This window comes from Stylophora pistillata, chromosome 10, assembly GCF_964205215.1.
Source record: "Stylophora pistillata chromosome 10, jaStyPist1.2, whole genome shotgun sequence".
In the NCBI taxonomy this organism is placed as follows: Eukaryota; Metazoa; Cnidaria; class Anthozoa; order Scleractinia; family Pocilloporidae; genus Stylophora; species Stylophora pistillata.
Window position 1 is genome coordinate 1,550,764 of NC_142528.1, and position 13,484 is coordinate 1,564,247.

The 13,484-nt window shown below is 39.2% G+C and overlaps 2 pseudogenes; both read right to left on the reverse strand.

The window, feature by feature from the left end:
* Positions 1-849: 849 nt before the first annotated feature.
* On the reverse strand, positions 850-5,395 carry LOC148721264 (QRFP-like peptide receptor; annotated as a pseudogene).
* Positions 5,396-5,930: 535 nt separating this feature from the next.
* The window catches only part of LOC148721265 (QRFP-like peptide receptor), a 108,412-nt pseudogene continuing 100,858 nt past the window's right edge, over positions 5,931-13,484 (reverse strand).

A 13,484-nucleotide genomic window follows, 5' to 3' on the forward strand; every position in this document is an offset into this window, starting at 1 on the left:
TCAAAAAGTCAAAGATCTTTCCCTCGGAGATGACCCTTTGATAAGAGATATTCCTCCGGCATCAGAGTTAAGAAATTTAACGAATCACTATGGCGTATAATATGGTTTTAGGACATGGTAGTCTTAGTCTTCTTTATTAATTTACACCTAAATTACATTATCTCGTGCTGCTTTGAAATTAAACTGGGATTCGAGGGAACAAGAGGGAAAGTAGCCTACAAAACCAAGAATTGCCAGATCGAATGCTGTGCTAAATATGGATCAGTGGAGCTCTGACTTTTATCCTTTTTGGCATGACGCCATTTTCATTCAAAGAAACATTTTAATAGATTGATAATATGGGTGTCGATGTTGTTGGTTGGTTGCTAAGTTGAATCATCTGGGGTTTTCAGTGGCATGAATCCGTGGCATTGTGGGATTATCACAGATCAACATCCGTTTTATCTTCGCCTTGACCTGATTATTCATAAGTTTTTGGTACCACCGGAGAATGATCAGTTACAATTACAATTACAACCCCTTCAATTACAAAAGGGAACAGTTCAAGATATGATTAACCAAAAAGAGGCTTTGTCCCATAAAGTGTTATCGAATTTGACACGTGTTAAGTTTTTATTGAGTTTTGTACAATCTTTTCCCTTTGCTGCTGGCAAATACAGCTGATCTATTTTCTATTTACCGATAATAACCCACTTATGACCATTCCTAGAATTTAAACTTTACCACATTACCGAACCATTTTTACCCATATTTTAAAAGATAACTCAGAAAGTTTCACCTGTTTGAATAGAACTCATTTAAGAAGTTTCTGTATGTTCTACTTCTTTTTTTTGGTCTGCGCTGTACTTTTTAAAATGCTTTATTTTCGTCAGCAAAACCTTTCTCATCAGTGCCAGTCCCGCTCCGAGGCTTGACTGCCACCACAGGACTCGTGCAACGCATTACTCCCTTGATCTTCTTTCTGAACTGATGGTTTAGGAGGGAATAAACAAAGGGGTTCACAGCTGAATTGAACCAACACCATCATGTCAACGGTGGCTATGTGGACGAAGCTGATTTTCAGACTCGTGAGAAATCGTAAGACGTATTCTACTGACTCTGCTCCCCAACAAACTGCAAATATGACACTGACTGTTATGACCATCAACGTGATGCGTTTCCTCACCTTCAACACACTCTGTGAATAGTCTGAGAAAAATTTCAGCTGAGAAGCTTTCCTGTACAACTGTCAATAGCCGCCTTAATCCTGATCAGCCAATTAGGTTTTTTTTTTCTGTTAATTGCAAGGACGATAATTGTATCAATAGGCTTGTCATTCAGGTTCTTCGAGCTTTTGTGCCGAATTATGAAAACTCAGCTAATTTTGTTTTCCTTGAGAACCATCTTATGATGATAACTAAGGCCTAAGCTAAGCTTATTGGTTTGACTATTCCAAATATAACTTGCGGTAATTAGGAGCTCACTCGTTGTTGATAGTTTAGATGGTTACCATCATCAGCTTTGTACCATAGTGTGTACACTACTTTAGAGTATAACAAAATCATTATGCCAACAGCAACCACGACCAGGACCAACCAGGATAAGCAATAAGCTGTGATCATCCACTCTTTAGCCCAGGTTTGCACACAGTGTTTTTTCTTGTCATCAAAGGTACGGGCAAAATATTTTGGTAGGTTGAAAATTACTGAGAACACCCAGGAACTAAGGATGATCACCTAAAAGGAGGATTGGAAGTATTTCAATCCTTAATTTCAAAGGGAATACTTTCATCCCAGTTGTTTTTATTCACTGATTTATTTAATTTACATCTCCACAGCGGTCATGAATACTCATAGAATCAAATTCCGACCTCTTCTACTCCTTGAATCAATTTGTTTTCTTTCAAATGCAGAAATGAAGTATCCCTTGTTTGTATCATTCTGCGAAATTTTTAACAAATGGTAAACACCACAGCGTACACTATTGAGTTATGGATGCACGCGGGAGGTTGCTAAGCACGAAAGAAGCGTATCGCCTCGAGCGACTCTAGCTTCTTGAGTGCTTAGCAAACCTCCCAAGTGCAGCCATAACTCAATAGTGTGCGCTGTGGTGTTTACCATTTGTTTTATAACATGACATTGATACATTGTAGCTAAAGAGTTCCCTTTTATTTAACAAATCTTACGTGAGCAGAAAATACAAGCGCGCGCGGAAAAATAGTCTTTGCATTTGCTCACGTCAGCAGGGTACACCCATGGGCAAATGGGGGACGCTGAATTGACCAATCAGAGCGCGCGCTTTACTTTGGTTATGTTATAATTAATGATCTAGTCCAATGTATATATGAACGTAAATGTGTAAGGAATGACCGTGAGTCCCAGTGTACTAAGGTACGTAGTCCAGATGTAACCCCATTTGAGTTCACGAATGAAAAAGATTTTAAATAAACAAATATCGCTTGATTTCGATTCACTTTTAGTAACAACTGTAAGCTCATCAAGTATAACATAAATTGCACATTAGAACAGACAAACATGCTGGTAGAACTTAACCCCTCATAATTTATCCTGAATAGCCTGCGAGAGAGAGTAGTCAGCCCGTTCACTTGGTAGGTCGACGGGTAATGCTTTGACTCACCTCAAGCATACGGAGGGTTAGTTTTTTATTTGGATCCAGTGGATAAAGCATAGTATAATATCGTGCAACAGCAATCGCCACCAAAGTAACAACTGAGGTAGTTCCAGGAAGCCAAGCCAGATTCCCACCTGTCACCAACTTGCAAAGAACTGAGCCTGCATTTCCAACCGGGTGAGTTATATTGAAGCTAAGGACAATCCTTGGTGTGATGAGTATTGCAAACAGGATATCGGAAATAGCTAGGTTCACCAGTAAATAATTTATCGGAATCCTTTGGAATCAAAGAGCGAACTCAAAAAGGTCAAAATGGTTATTAAGAAGATATTAAGTAAGATAATCATCATTTTTTCGAAACAACTTTATGTTTAAAAGACTGATTCTAAATTACGAGTAAACGAACTTATTTAAGTTCAAGTTCATTCAATTTCAACTAGTGGGTGTTTAGAACTAAACGCGAGACTGGTAGCCCTAAGATGCTATTTGATCATTCTCTTAATCATGACAATATGGAATTATCTCTACAATGGAGGACGGTAGACAAGCGAGGGTCCTGGTTTCGTTACACGTATGATTTTTAGAGAAATTCACACGTTGCGTGTCTTGAGGTATTGGATACAGTCCAATCGCAGAATAATACAAGCATCTGCTATAGTTACTTATTAATTCAGCCCTGATCACGTGCTCTCGTTTCTTATTCTGTGATTCACTTTTAGATGACCTTCGACTTTAAAACCCGCATTTGCCATTAGTCTACAGGAAGACTTCTGATGTTGTCCTTCAATAAATCGCACAGCCTTTAGAAATGCGCAAAATACAGTAAATTTGACTGTCAACAACTTATCTTATATCACATTGTTTACAAGTTCAGTCTATACTGTACTTGTAAAAATATTTTAGCAAGAAAACTACTTTTCGCTAGAAAAATCTCTGCTTGATGCAATGCCTGCGAATGCAACGATTATGTTATTCCAAAAGCTGCTGCATGCAGTTGGGGTTACGTCCGTTAATACAAATATATTGAATTCCGTATAGAAGGATAACAAATAATTAGCTTATATCTATCCTTGCATAAGTGATTTGCCATCTACTAGATTTTTTCGCTAAGTGATATTTTTTTTCTAGCCATGCATTTTGATTTATGTTTTTATCGACTGTGAAATTGCAACATTTCAGTACTTACAGGTTCTAATGCACTTTACAGATAATATTGATGCTCTAGGACTGCTCAAATTTTGCTCATTAAATGAAACGATAGCTTTCTTTCAGATGATAAAAGGGATAAAACACTTGACTAGGCTCACAAGATTTTCAATTTGGTCTCACGATGATCCATAGATGCTGTAAACAACAACAAGATTCCTCGCTTAGCGATCTTTCTCTGAAGCGAAAGATTAACCAACGTAATGGCTCCTGAGTCATGTGTAAGGGTCTGGATGGGGGGATACAAATATCAGTTGTCAGTTAAAATTTCGGCCATTTGTCAGTTCTCAGTTGATTTTAGGCCATTTGTCAGTTGTCAGTTAAATGACTGTTAATAATCAACTTGGCGAGTTTACTATTACTTTCCGACACTATGTTTGGCCAAAAACTGCACATAGCATAAATTCAAAAATTAGGTCGAAAATTGATTAAGTAAGAGCTCCTTTTTCTCAATTCTGGAATAAAGTAGTTCCAAGATATCCCAAGTGACTTTCAGTCTTTGTTTGAAGGGTGTTTAAGTTAAATTATCACATTTCTGCACACAAACTTCTGTAGGCCCGTGTGCAAAATTGAAACATTTCTTTTCAACCGTCTTAGCCGGTCAAATTGTTAGGAAGAAGATCTTCAGAAGGTAAACAAACTTTTGAAGAGTCCTCAAGCACAATATTATGTTTTTATGTTTTGTTTTATAATGCGTCGATTGCGATTGACTCCGATGAAATATTCTGGCGGAAAGGAATGTTCCTTTGTCTACTTTCCAATTAGGTTATTAGAGATATCTACTGTAAGCTTATTTTAGAAATCCAAGCGAAAATGGGCGCGAATTGGTCGTCTTCTGAGTCCGTGTGATATTAGTCTGCATATGTTTGCACCTCAGCAACTTCCACTTCAACGATGCAGTCAGCTCCTTTGTCGCTGCTGAGCCCTACTGGCTGAAAATCGTTCCCTAACCCGGCTAACAGGTCCACTTTGGTGGAATTTTGTTGCTTCGTGTAGACGGCCGGGGATAAAGCCCCTTCCTTGTCCTTCGTAGTTTCCACCCGAACTGTCCTTTGCCTCCGGCGAGGGACGTTACTTCTCCGCAAATTCTTTCATAACACTTTCAGTCTCGGAGTTGATTTCTTCTGAAGGCAGAGGTCGCATAAAATTGACATTTGCAAACTCCGTCGTCTGAGGGACAGAATAGTGGGATTTTTCATGAGTAAAGTACTTGGCTGCTCATTTTGTTACTCTCTTCAGCGACTCCTTGGTAATTGTCCCAAAGTCTTGAGAACAATGCGGTGAAAGTCTCATGCTTAAAATAGGAAATTGCCTGTGGATTCTCCACAGCTGTTGTGAGCAACGTGCACAATTCAATGTCTTCGAGATTATCGTTGCTAATTGAAACTATGCTGTTGTGCAGGCGGCGTATTCCTTCGAGAAGTTTTAGTGAGACTCGAGCTTTATTAGACAAAGTTTATTTAGGGTCATTGGTTGCTGTGGTTTCCTTTATACTATACCGTTGTTTCACCTCAGAAACGGTCTTTGCGATGTTGTCATTTGCATACGATACTTTGTCTGCGGTATCTTGAAGAGACATGTGTGCTTTCTCTATGCTTTGGGTTCTGAGACCAAAACCTGCTCTAGAGACTTCCAAGGACTGTAAGAACGACACAGTACCAGTGAGTCCCGATGCTACTTTAAAGCAACCTGTAGCAACATTCGATACGAGTAAAGTCTTCTCTACAGAACAGATGCCACGAACTTGCGTTCAGAGTCTCCTGAGTCAATGAACGCTATCCTAGCCTGTCTTCAAATTCAAAGTATTTTGATTTCTTAACAAGCTTAAGACCTCGAGTTGTTCTTGAGAAGTAGTTCAACTTCTAAGCTTGAGGAAATTCGAGCCATGTGGTAAAGTTCAACATCAAAATCTCCTAGGCCATATTTGCTGGACAATTCTGTTAGACCAGGGATCTGGCGTACTCCTAGTGATATGTAGTTCCAGTTTTTAGGATATTTAGGGCGATCCGGTCTTTTGTAAGCTATCAGTAAAAGCCCACCACAAATGTCAGTCGTCAGTTAGATTTTCAGCGATTTGTCAGTTGTCAGTTAAAATTTTGGCCATTTGTCAGTTGTCAGTTAACCCCATCCAGACTCTCATGTGTCGTCTGCTGTTTAAAAACCGAAAGCTTAGTCTCATTGGCAACACTTTCCTCTGTTCCAGTTTCAGCCCGAGGCCTGGGTTTTATCACAGAACTCGTGCAGCACATCACTCCCCTGCTCTTTTGTCTAAACTGATGGTTCAGGAGAGCATACACGAAGGGGTTGACAGCTGAATTAAGCAACACCATCATGTCAACGATAGTAATATGGACAAACGTGATGTTGAGAGTCGTTAGGAATCTTAACACGTATTCAACTGACTCTGCTCCCCAACAAATTGCAAATATGACACTGACTGTCATGATCATCAAAGTGGCGCGTTTTCGTAGAAAGAAAGAGAAAGTAGTGTCAGCTCAAAAGCTATGGCCAATATGATTGTGAAGATCAAGACTTTTTTTTTAACTTTTCCGTTCACGGCTGTTCCTATAACAGGCAGTTTGTCTCTCGATTAACTTTTCATACCATTCCCACGCAGTAGGAGAGGATGTGCCAATAAGAAATTTGCCTGAAATTAATAAAAGACCCGAAGACAGTCTAAAAAAGATTTGCAAAAGTTTCATTAAAGCAATCTAAGGAACTTGGGACATAATTTCTTTCCGTGGATTTTCATCAACTTACAGTAAAGGCACCTGGCTGTATGAGAAAGGGCTACTTTCTGTTTCTATTTGCTTTGTTTTATCAAATCAACCAGGATGCCTTTCCTCGAGAAAAATGGAATTTCTGGCGTTTGAGTGCCAACGAATAAGCCGGAAATTAAATATTTCTGCGGTACGAGAGTAACAGGGCAAGGGCCTGGGTCCTTGAGTATAGATGCATTATGGGTATAGTGATACGAGTATTAAAGCTTGTGATTGCACGTGGGCAGTCATTCTAGACCGACACCTTCTCAGCTATTGCTAAGTTTATTTATTTACTTGTTTATTGTAAGTATGCATATAGCCTAGTAGGAAGGTTGCGTGAGCTTGTGCCTGGTTCCTACCCAGATTTCCTGTCTCTTTTTCCCTACGGGGTTTTTTACAGCAGGTCTTTTCTGGCCACCGTTCTAACCACGATGTTTGTTAGTGGTTGCTAAGCTCTCGGTATGTCTTTTTGTCGTGTGCTTTGATAACGATTACTGAAAATGCAATGGTTTTGAGTATGTGTTCCTTCATTATTGTACGCTGGTGCTCGGCCGAAACATGCAAAATAAACCTAATGGTTCAATATATTAGTGTCTGTTGAGCAGTGTAGCTGAAATATACCGCTTCTTTGTAGTTTAACCTTAAAAGGTTTAATTTACAGTTGTTGACGTACAGTTCTTTTCCCATATGGGGCGTTTTTCTAACCATTTTTCACTGCATTATCGCAGTAGGGTAGGACAAGAACGGAACATATGCGATCCATGCGAGTAGTCCACCCAATAAATCTCACCCATCCCACCCAAGGGGAGGACATCCATCACGCAGTAATCTCGTGCGTGGTCATCATTACTGATATCTGTAAAATGCGCCAACTTAAAAACCAGAAATGTGATGTGGCGGCTCGTTTACTGATTCCTGTCATGTATCGCTTAGAGGGTTATTCGGATTACTTAAGCCAAACTAGAAAAATACAAAGAGGACATCTTCCACTACAAATTGAAATAAAAGGCCATTAATACACATTAAGAATAATCGAGTTTCACGAACCAACTGCATCCCAGTGGAACTAATTTATGATCAATTCTGACAACCACTGAAAGCCTTACACCATAATTAAATAAATAGGGTCGCGTATTTGAACGTAGATTAAACTTCAGCTGTCCCAATTTATAATTATCTGAGGTGCTCCTCAAAGTAGAAAACCTTACTGTGGTGTTTCGAATTATAACGGGAGAACATGGTACATGTATTCTACTGTTTTAGCTTCCCTGATACCAGAAGGACAAGGTGAGATTTTCCTTCTAAGAGCTGTTTCCTTGGTCACGTCTAATTACCATTCCAAAGTTTGCGAAAGCATTATGTTCCTTTTTTTTCTATCTTTATTTACACAACTAAGCCTTGAAATATTCAAGCGAACTTATTCTACTAGTATTGGATATATGAATTATTTAATCTAAAAATGTTTTCCCCTTGGACTGCAATAAGATAAGCTCGTACAGATTTCGGTAGATGTTCACATATTTTGAAGTTATTTTACGACACATGTCATGGAAATGAGAAGACTACAAAGGATATAATGTAAGGGTAATATGGCTTTTAGCAACCAAAGGGGGAGAAACAATTTCTGTTTCTACAACGGTATCCATAAACTCCATTTTCGACTTTTGGATCCCGCTCGATGGCTCAATAATGCCCAACGGGGACGATCCTCAAAATAGCCTCTTCTGAAGCAAAATGTAACTAGTTTGGAGATTTTAGAAATAAGACACTGGCTGATAATTTTGGACAATACAGCCTGTAGCTGGAAAATACTAAACTTTCACTTTTCCATTAAAAGTAAAATAACAAGGGATTTGAAAATAATATGATAACGAATTGAATTGGGAAACGGAACTCTGTCGTTTCTGCTGTCATCCCGATAGAAAAAAGTCAATAGGCAGCTGTCAGTACTTGGTATGTAAGGTAAGCAAAGTGGCTCTTATTAATGAGAAAAACAGATTGTTCTGTGGGTAAGTAGGTTATATCCTGCTCGAAAATTCTCCCTTTTAACGATTTTGAGAGAAGTCAGTACTTGACAGGTGTTGAAATCTGAGCCGCCAAACCAGTTGACAAATCCGGCCGATGAAGACGCAAGCTACAAGCCATCGGTGACCATAAACTGTATCACAGAAGGAAAATTAGCGCTTTTTTTCAAACTGAAATAGCATGCAAATTATTTGCGCTATTGAAAGAAATTGAAAGAAAATATTAAAATTCTGTTGTGTTGTGTGGCCATGATTGTCAATTAAGTACAATGTACTGTTTCCCTGATAAAAAATGTTTATGAGATTTTACTTCTTTGTTTTCCTTCATCAACAAGATTCTGACGAATGCATCAGTGGACACAAGGTTTGTGACGTCAATGCATACTGTACCAACCCCAGGGGTTCCTATCACTGTACTTGCAAGGAAGGTTACACTGGCAATGGACGCTTTTGTTCAGGTACATCACCATTTATTTAGATGGAGTTTCTGATGCTATGCTGTTGGCTTATTGAGAGAGCAGTCTAATTACTGATCAAAATGACTTATTCGCTAGAGGGAGGAAGGGGGGGGGGGGAGGAGAAGGGGTCACCGTGTCCGTGGTTATTAATTGCAAAAGTGTCCATAGGTGCACTTATTCGTAAGGTCTACGGGATTGAACGTAGGAGCCCGAGAGGTAAATGTTTTTGGTCGAGTAATAATTTTCAGGTCTGAAGGTAAAATTTCATTTAAAGGTAAGGTATAATACACATCTAATAATGTTTGTGATTATGTAGATGCTGACGAATGTGCCCAAAGGAAACACAACTGTGATGTAAATGCTGATTGTAACAATACCCTGGGATCTTACAACTCCACGTGTAAAGATGGATTTCAAGGAAATGGAACTAACTATACAGGTAACCAAGTGTAACGTATTCATACTCTAGTTTTGATCGTTATTATCTCAAGGGGCTTAACAAAAAGGTCTCAATTTCATCATATTCCTTTTCGTGTTTTAGATATGGATGAGTGTGCTGATAGAGCACAAGACTGTGATGTGAATGCAAAGTGTAACAATACCTTTAGATCTTACAACTGCACGTGTAAAGATGGATTTGATGGAAATGGAACTAAGTGGGCAGGTGACTAAGTGTTACTTATTCTTTGAGGTGACCTATAGAAAGGCACAAAAATAACTGTACGGACTTAAATGGTCTTCTTTTTCTTGTTCTAGATCTAGATGAATGTGCTGACAGAACACACGACTGTAATGTGAATGCTGAGTGTAACAATACCCTGGGATCTTACAAGTGCACGTCTAAAGACGCAGGTTTTTATGGAAACGGAACACACTGCACTGGTAAATACATTCATTTTATGAAGGTCAATTGTTTACAACGGCAACAACAATGGCGATATGGAGAATTTCAATCAAAGAAAATGTTACTGAAACAGAATTATATAAAATCAACCCTATTTCAATTACGCTTGTTTTGCTGCTAAATAACAGCTAAGGCATAAGAGGCTTACCTGGCGGAGTAAATTCCAGTGCGGCAGTAAGATAAGCAGTCTCCTTGTTCTCAAGGGATGTAGTCTTTTATGGCAAAGAAAGAAAAGGGAAACCTATTTGTTCTTACAGGTCGGTAGAAGACTTATGGACGCACTTTGACTCTGTTAAAAGAATGCTATAATATATATATCTTGTTAACCAAGCGCAAGGGCCGTACTGGGAGAATATCGGCCCGAGGTCTTCAGTGACAGTACGGACCGAGCGCAGCGAGGTCCCTACAAAAAAGACCGAGAGCCGATATTCTTCCAGTACGGGCCCCGAGCAAGCTTGGTTAATAAGAGATTTATTATACGACTGAAGTTCAAAGGGACACAAGTGGGGTATCATTCGGGACCATTGGGGACAGTACCCGGTCCAATACTTAGAGAATATTCGACCGGCAATAGAGCATTTTCATTGGTTGATTTTAGTTATTGGCCCTCTGACTGCCCGAGTCGTGTAATAAACTGGTAATATTGGAAATACCAATGGTAATTTTGACAAACTTCTACTGAAATGAAAACTTCACTCCTTTTGCGCGTTTATTACAAAGGATTTACAGCTGTGTTTACAAATCTTTTGTAAGAATGGAAGGAAGGGTCCAGACTTGATTGGTAGCCACTAGACAGGTCAGGATCACGACGGACAAGTTACACTGTCCAGCGGTATTCAGTTGTGGACTGTGCCACACACTGGTGAATACAGAATAGAAGCAATAAGAGCCTCAGGGGGGTACAGCGAGGACGGCGTCCCCAAAAAAGGAGGAAGAGGGGCACGGATGATTGAAAACTTTACCCTGACCAAAAATGGGATCATTCGTATTCTTGTTGGTCAGGAAGGAGCTACCAAAGAAAAAACTGGCGGAGGTGGCGGAGGTACATTTGTGGTGAGAGGAAACAACACATCTTTGATCATTGCTGGAGGAGGAGGGGAGATTAGAAAAATGACAGAACAACATCCAGGATGTGATGCGTCCATAAACACAACAGGGAATGCAGGGACCCGTTCACAACCGGGAGGAAAAAATGGACAGGGAGGAAATGTCTATGGTCAAAATTCAGATAAGCGGATAATTTCTTTCTCATAATTACTGAGATTTTTTTGGCATCCATCAGTATTTTTAACCCAGTGATGGAGTTGGATTTTGCAGCAATAACTAAACCCGAATCGGTAGAGCATTACTTTCTGTTAATTAATCTCTGACAGAGGAGCTGACACTGGAACAGTTAGCCTGTTAGCTAGTTGCAAATTTGGATTAAACGTTAACTGTTCTGGGATTGTAGCCTTGACTTGTTCTCATAAGTTATTTATATTACCGATATCCAACAGCTTTCTCAGATAAACATCCAAACCTTACGAAATAAAGTTATCTGCCAAAAATGTGAGTCGTTATTAATCACTTAAAAGTAAATTTAACAAATCGACGGTGGTCTAGCGTGGTCTTCATACACTATTATCGACAACGATATATGTCATCACAGTGATCAAAATGTCATGGACTCACGAGGTGCAGCCAAGCGAGTCCACACCAAATTTTGACCACTGTAATTATGAATATCATGATCGATGAGAGCACAGACCACGCTAAACCACTGTCGGTTTAATATCGACGTCAAATGAAACCATTTTTTCAGTGTATGACACGTTGTGTGACACGTTGACGCCAGCAGCGTTGTCTGTACCCGTATCGACAACGTCAAATTGGCCAATCACATTGCGACATTACCGACAAATGTGGGAAATCATCAAATAGGTGCTATTTGTGAGAGACCCCTGATATATTTTTTTTATTAATGTAGGTGGTGGTGGCGGCGGCTTCTTCAGTGATGGAAACACGTCTTCTGCTCAAGGAGGGGGGAAAGGAGGCGATGGATATGTTAAGGGGGGAGTGGGTGGGGAGTATGGAGGTGGGTTTGAAGGTGGCGGTGGTTTTCGTGGAGGCGTTAAGGGACCTGGGGGCGGTGGAGGTTATTCTGGGGGGAGTGGGAGTGCAAATATACAATTCCTGTGGGGGAGGGGGTGGATCTTTTAACAATGGGACAAATCAGAAAAATAAATGTTGTTATAATAGCGGTGAAAATGGTCGAGTGATCATCACATTTCTTCATTAAGATGCAGGTAAAAGCACTCTCCTCAACGTGTAGCGGTGATTCTGTTTTGAAGGATGACTGTTTTTACACTGAAGAGTGAAACAACCATTTGTTTCTTCTTTAGACTCAGTAAGGGTTTTAAGGTGTAGGTTAACCAGCGCAACCTGTGGATCTTAAGTCCTTTATTTTCCGGCTCTTTTCTTTCCTGTTCTGAACAATTCATCCGACTTTCCTGTGCAGGTGTTTCGCGTTCATCTCTTTAGTTCAGTGGACGCAAACGATCGTCTATTGAAAGCATTTTTTATACTTCCATCTGTCAGGCAAAGTTTGAAGTCAGAGATGTATTTTAATTGTTTTTTTGTAGTGACTGTCAAGGTAAGGCCAAAATTACAAATGACAAAGCGATAAAAGAAAAAAGAATTACGGAGCGGGGGGGAGGGTGGAGGCTACTACCCTCCCGTGTATCTAAATACCTCCATGTCAAGTATCTGACCTTAGTGTCCGGAGACTTTGAAAGGTTTGTGTTAAAAATTTTTTTTCGTAATATTGAATATTTTCTAAGGGTAGAGACCATTTTCCCCACAAATTACTTTCTCATATAGCTTAGTTTAATGTAAATAGGGCTGTCAAGATTTTTCAGACTTACGTTGGAAAATGTAATGAGTAGTGCTTGCAGTTGGTCATTGAATAACTTGAAAGGAATGAGGACTAGTTAATCATTATATAGAAGAACTTCTGTGAGGTCAGTCCTACTTATTCATTAGCATTTCAATTGATACACATTTAAGAATAAAATGATTCAAATGTTTTTCTGTCAGTCAGTGCTTTCTGCGAATTTATTCGGTTATCGTTATGTTTTTTTGTATTTGTAAAAACATTTTGTATGTAAAATTTTACAGAAAGCTATTTCAGCAAAAAAAAATGCTGTACTAATGTATTGTATTCTTTTAATCACGTTATTACTTTAAAGCTTTGTCTTGAAAATAATATGAAATTGTAGCGCTTTCAAAAAGGGCTTAGGGGACGGCTTAGGGCCTAAAAATACTGCAAACGAGTACGTGTCGTCGTGCCTCAAAATTGTAACCAGGAAGTTCATAAAAATATTTCTAGGTTTTTCACTGGCTACAATAAAAACACCAGGCTGTTTATCTTTTGTTTCTATTCAATTTTAAAGTTTTTTACTGCACTAGTTGATATCTTTTTTTCGTGCATAAAAGCATTCTTCTTCTAATTGGGATTTTTATTCTCTCATCGTTAGTATAA